This window comes from Papio anubis, chromosome 10 (genome assembly GCF_008728515.1).
Source record: "Papio anubis isolate 15944 chromosome 10, Panubis1.0, whole genome shotgun sequence".
Taxonomy (NCBI): domain Eukaryota; kingdom Metazoa; phylum Chordata; class Mammalia; order Primates; family Cercopithecidae; genus Papio; species Papio anubis.
The window spans coordinates 69,422,996-69,428,278 of record NC_044985.1 but is presented as its reverse complement, the minus strand read 5'-3'; the positions used below and the strand labels follow the sequence as shown (position 1 = coordinate 69,428,278).

Below are 5,283 nucleotides of genomic sequence, written 5' to 3'. Positions count from 1 at the left end.
TGAAGGAAGACATTAGGAAAAAAGATTCATATAATTTGATTCGCAGATGTTTGACATCACTAGTTAGGAAAGAATATTGCCATGATATTGTGAATACTAAGTAAAAACATATTTGAGAGAGAACAATTTGATGAATATTATATAAATAACAATTGTGATGTCTAATTTTTTGTATCAACGTGACTGGGCTAAGGGATGCCAGACAGCTGGAAAAACATTTCTGGGTGTGTCTGAGTGTGGTTTTGGAATAAACTAGTATTTGAATCAGTACACTGAGTAAAGAAGATCTGCTGTCACCAATGTTGGTGGGCATCACCCAATCCATTAAGAATTTGTATAGGACGAAAGGAGAAAGTGCTAGTGCTTTCTCTCTTTTCTTGAGCTGGGACATCCATCTTCTGCTGTTAGACATCAGAGCACCTGGTCCTTCAGCCTTCAGTCTCTGGGACAGCAGTCCCTGCTCCCACTTTCTGGCTCTCAGGCCTTTGGCCTTAAACTGGGAGTGGCATCATTGGCTTCCCTGGTTCTCAGGCTTTTGGACTCAGACTGAATTATACCATCAAGTTTCCTGAGTCTCCAGCTTGCAGAGAGCATGTTATGGGACTTCTCAGCCCCCATAATTGCATGACTCAATTCTCATAATAAATCTTCTCTTATCTACATTAAATTCTCATTTAATATCATTAATAAATTCTTGGAAAATATGAGCTTAAACAAAAATATGTGTAACAAAGCCAATGTTTTTCTTCTCATTGATGTTATAATGAAACAACCAACATTGAAGGAAACAGGAAATAACCTTATTTGAAGACCTGCTGTACATTGTTTTGCTTAAAATTGAAGTTTCCAAGAACCTATCAACAAAGTTAAGTGAGGGCTTATTGTATAACTATATTTATCCTATTGGTTTGGCTTCTCTGGAAAATGGCTTCAGTAAGTTTGAGGTTCTTATTGAAGCCACAAGTGGTGATAATCTAGTTAGGAATAGAAGGAGACATATTTTTGACTAAATTCCATGTCTTTACAATCCAAACTAAATGTATATTGTGTTTTCATAAGAGCAAAAATGATCACACATCATATAGAAATTCTATTCACTATAAAAAATACTCAGTATAATTATAGATGTCGTTCAAATTTACAAGTTGAAAATATTAGTGAATAATGTTAATATTTTTTATATTGCAAAGTATTTTTCTCAAATTTCTCTGCTTAGATAGAGGTAGTGGAATTCACATCAAAGAAGTTTTTGGAACCTGTAGTTTAAGACAGAAAAGCATCTTATATTACTTATTGCCAACTGGACAATTTCAAAAGTTTTAATATTGACTTCTCCATTAGATTAAATAAATAAATGGAAATTTAAAAGTAATTAACCATATAAGTGATCACCTCTTTATCATTCCTGGTAATTTTCTTTCAGGAAGAATCAGATAGGGGCAATCAGGGTACTGTAAGTCCTGATTACTCAGAGACGTTAATCGCATATCATGTGAACCCCAATCATGTCCTAATTTGTCCTCCAAAAGAAGGAACAGGTAAGGATTATGCCAGCTGATAATACCTGGTGATATTTTAGAAATATAATTTCCAGACTCTATATGATCACTTTCTATATTAAAGTAGGACTTAGAAATATTAATATCAATAGTAATAGTTTATTTTATGTAAATAAAATAGCCCCTGATCTCCTTTCAGGAACCAATATATAAATTTACAAATATTAATACAAACTGCATTCTAGGACAGGTTTATAAATGTCATTTTCCTTGTAGTTAATATTTCTTTGTTAGCACTATTTAACCTTTAGCAAATTTGGTTTTTGTAGTGTACTCTGAAAAATCACCACTTTTTGTCACTCTCTAGATATTTGATGTTGAAATCCACACAACATAAACAGAACACTACTGTCACTAGTTAGGGTATTTTACTATTCATTCACTATTGGAAAGATAAAACATAAAATGCAACAAAAATAAACATATAAAAATCTCACTTGAAGATGGCAGTTTTAATGGTATTGTCATTTTTAATTACCACTGGAATATAATATTTTATACTATTTTATTAACATATTAAACTTGTTAGTATTTAAGAGCAAATTCAATGTTTCACTTTTTCCTTAAAGTCATTATCTAGTTTATTCCTCAAAATGACACTTAAGCAATCAGAAAAAAAAAAAAACTGCTGACAAAACGATTCCTTAGAAAATATAAGAACAATTTTCTCTCTATTAATTTGGTCCAAAAACAATTAGTAATTCCCAGAATCTAGAATTGCATGAATTTATAAAAAATGACAGTATATTTTAATATAAAATTAGTACCAAGTTTAGAAAAATAATGTGCTCATTTAAATTTTATTCCACTCAGGAATCAGTAAAATATATTAACTTAAATAATGACACAAATAGAAAAATACCTATTAGTCAAGTGATTAGGAGCAGAAACAATGAAGTAAGACTGTCTGAGTTGAGCTGTAAGTTCTAACACTTCCAAGCCCTGTAATATTGGGCAAGATTTTAAAAGCTCTTTGTGCCTCAGGTTTTGCATCTATAAAAGAAAAATACTTAATATAAGAATATTGAGAGAATTGAATAACAATACATCTTAAGGACTTGAACAGTGTATCACGTGTAATAAGTACAATATAAATGTTAGGTGATAGTGATGAAGTTGATGATTATTTTCTTTAATAATTTGTTTTAATGTGCATTGTGGTCAGTTTCTATGACAGTGTCCTTATATATAACAATAATATATTCATTTTTTCTCAATGATTGCAAACTATTGTAAGAAAAAATGTTTTAAAAAAAGTTGAAATAATACTTTTTTCATTCTGTCACATGAGTTAACATATGAAGTATAATCATATAGTCACATGAATTAAAAGCATTTAGACAAATACTTAACTAGAATAAGATTCAGTATTCTGTGAAAAATAAAGAATATGTACTTATATGACAGTGACATCTAATAATAGATTATCTGCTTCTTAATGTGGAAGGAAATATAAGTCCTCTACATTTAACTTCATAGCAAAATTGAAAGAAAATACAATTATGACAACAACTGTCAATCTTCTTTAATGCATGTTTTTAAAATTGACCAACTAAAACATGAAAGGAGAGAAAAAGAAGAAAATTGATAATTATTTAGTGTCGATCATGTGGTAGGCGCTGTTCTAGTTGCTATGAGCATTTAAAGTTATTTAATACACTGACACACTGATAGTATTCTATGACATTTAAATTAATATCTTCATTATTCTTATATGTCACACAATTTTAACAGTTTTTTTGAGGTATTATTGACATACAAAGAACTGCTCAAATTTAATGTGTCCAGTTTCATGAACCTGCACACACATGAACATCCATGGTACCATCACCACAAACAAGATAATAGACATGTCCAATATCTCCTAAAGTTACCTTGTGTCCATTTTTTTGTAGAGAGCATATGGACACAACACAAGATATCCTTTTTAAACAAGTTTTGAAGTGCACAATACCATATTAAATATAGGTACTATATTGTACAGAAGATCTATTATTCATCTATCATAACTGGCAATTTCCCATATCCCCTATTTCCCAGCCCATGGCAATCAATATTCTCTGCTTCTATGAGTTTGACCATTATGACGATCTCATATAAGTGGAACTATGAAGTATTTGTCCGTTTATGACGAGTTTCTTTTACTTACCATAATGTCTTCCAACTTCATCCATGTTACAAATAGCAGGATCCTTCTCTTTTTCTAAGGCAAAAAGATCTGTTGTATCTATTTGTCACATTTTTATCTATTCATCTATTTTGATCTGATTTCTGACAAGAGTGGAAAGAATACACAACGTGGAAAGGAAATTGTCTTCAACAAATGCTATTGAGATCACTGGGTATCCCCAAGTAAAAGATTGAAGTTGGACTCCTTCCTTATACTATTTACAAAAATTAACTAAATTAAATAACCTAAATGTAAGAGCTAATACTATAAAGCTTTTAGAAGAAAATGATTACAACTTTATTACCTTGAGTTTGGCAATTGATTCTTAGATATGACACCAAAAATGCAAGTATCAAAATCTAAAACAAGCAGATAAATTAAACCCCATTAAACTGAAATACTTTTCTGCTTCAAAGGCATTATCAAGAAAATTAAAATACAACCTATAAAATGGGAGTGGATATTTGAAAATCACATGTAAGATAAACGTGTTATATGCAGAATATATAAATAATTCTCACCACTCAGCAACAAAAAGTGAAATAATCCAATTTAAGTATGAGCAAAAGATATACAAATGCCCACAAAGTACATGAAAAGTTGCTCAACATCGTTAGTCACCGTAGTGACTAATGCAAATCGAAACCACAATAAGATATCATCTTATATCCATTAGAATGGCTATAACTACACACAAAGCAAAAATAAACAAAAAACAGAAAATAACAAATGCTAGTGAAGATATAGAGAAAGAGACACTCTTAAACCTTGCTAAAAGGAATGTAAATTTATTCAGCCACGTGGGAAAAAGTTTGTCAGTACCTCAAAAAATTGAATTTGAAAGTATTATATAACCCAGGATTCTACTCCTAGGTATTTACCAAAAAAAGTAAAAACAGATACTGAAGCAAAAACCTGTACATGGATGATAACAGCAGCACTATTCACAATAGCCAAAAGATGGAAACAACCCAGGTTCATCAACCGACAAATGGGCAAACAAAATGTGGTATATCCATATGATACAATAATAATCAGCCATAAAATAATGAAGGTCTGAGGCTTGCTATAATATAGATAAACCTCAAAAACATACTTTGTAAAATAAACCAAACATAAAATGTCATTTTTATGGTTATATGATTATTACCATTATGTGATTCCATTTATAGAAAGTATTTAAAATAAATGCATACAGAGAGAATGCAGTTTGTTTCCAGGGGCTGAAGGGACCGTGGGGGAGTGGAGGATGGGGAACGAATATTTGTATTATGAATTTGGGGGATTTGTGATAAAAACATTTTGGAACTAGACAGATATGGTGATTGTACAATATTGTAAATATACTAAACACCACCAAATTGTTTATATTAACATGATTAATTTTATGTTATGTGAATTGTACCTCAATAAAAAACAAATACACAACTTCTAAGGAAGGTGGGGTAGAGTTCAAAAGTCATCTTACGGAGTAACAAGCGTGTAAAAGAGTTAGAAGATGGAAGCAAAAATGTTAAGTGAGGTACTTAGATTTGGACAGAACCGATGTTTATG

At 30.9% G+C, this 5,283-nt stretch overlaps 1 non-coding gene across 1 annotated transcript; it reads right to left on the bottom strand.

The window, feature by feature from the left end:
- Positions 1–1,428: 1,428 nt before the first annotated feature.
- On the bottom strand, positions 1,429–1,561 carry LOC116269288. The gene has a single exon (XR_004176767.1). It is a non-coding gene; the product is annotated as a U8 small nucleolar RNA (small nucleolar RNA).
- Positions 1,562–5,283: the final 3,722 nt, after the last annotated feature.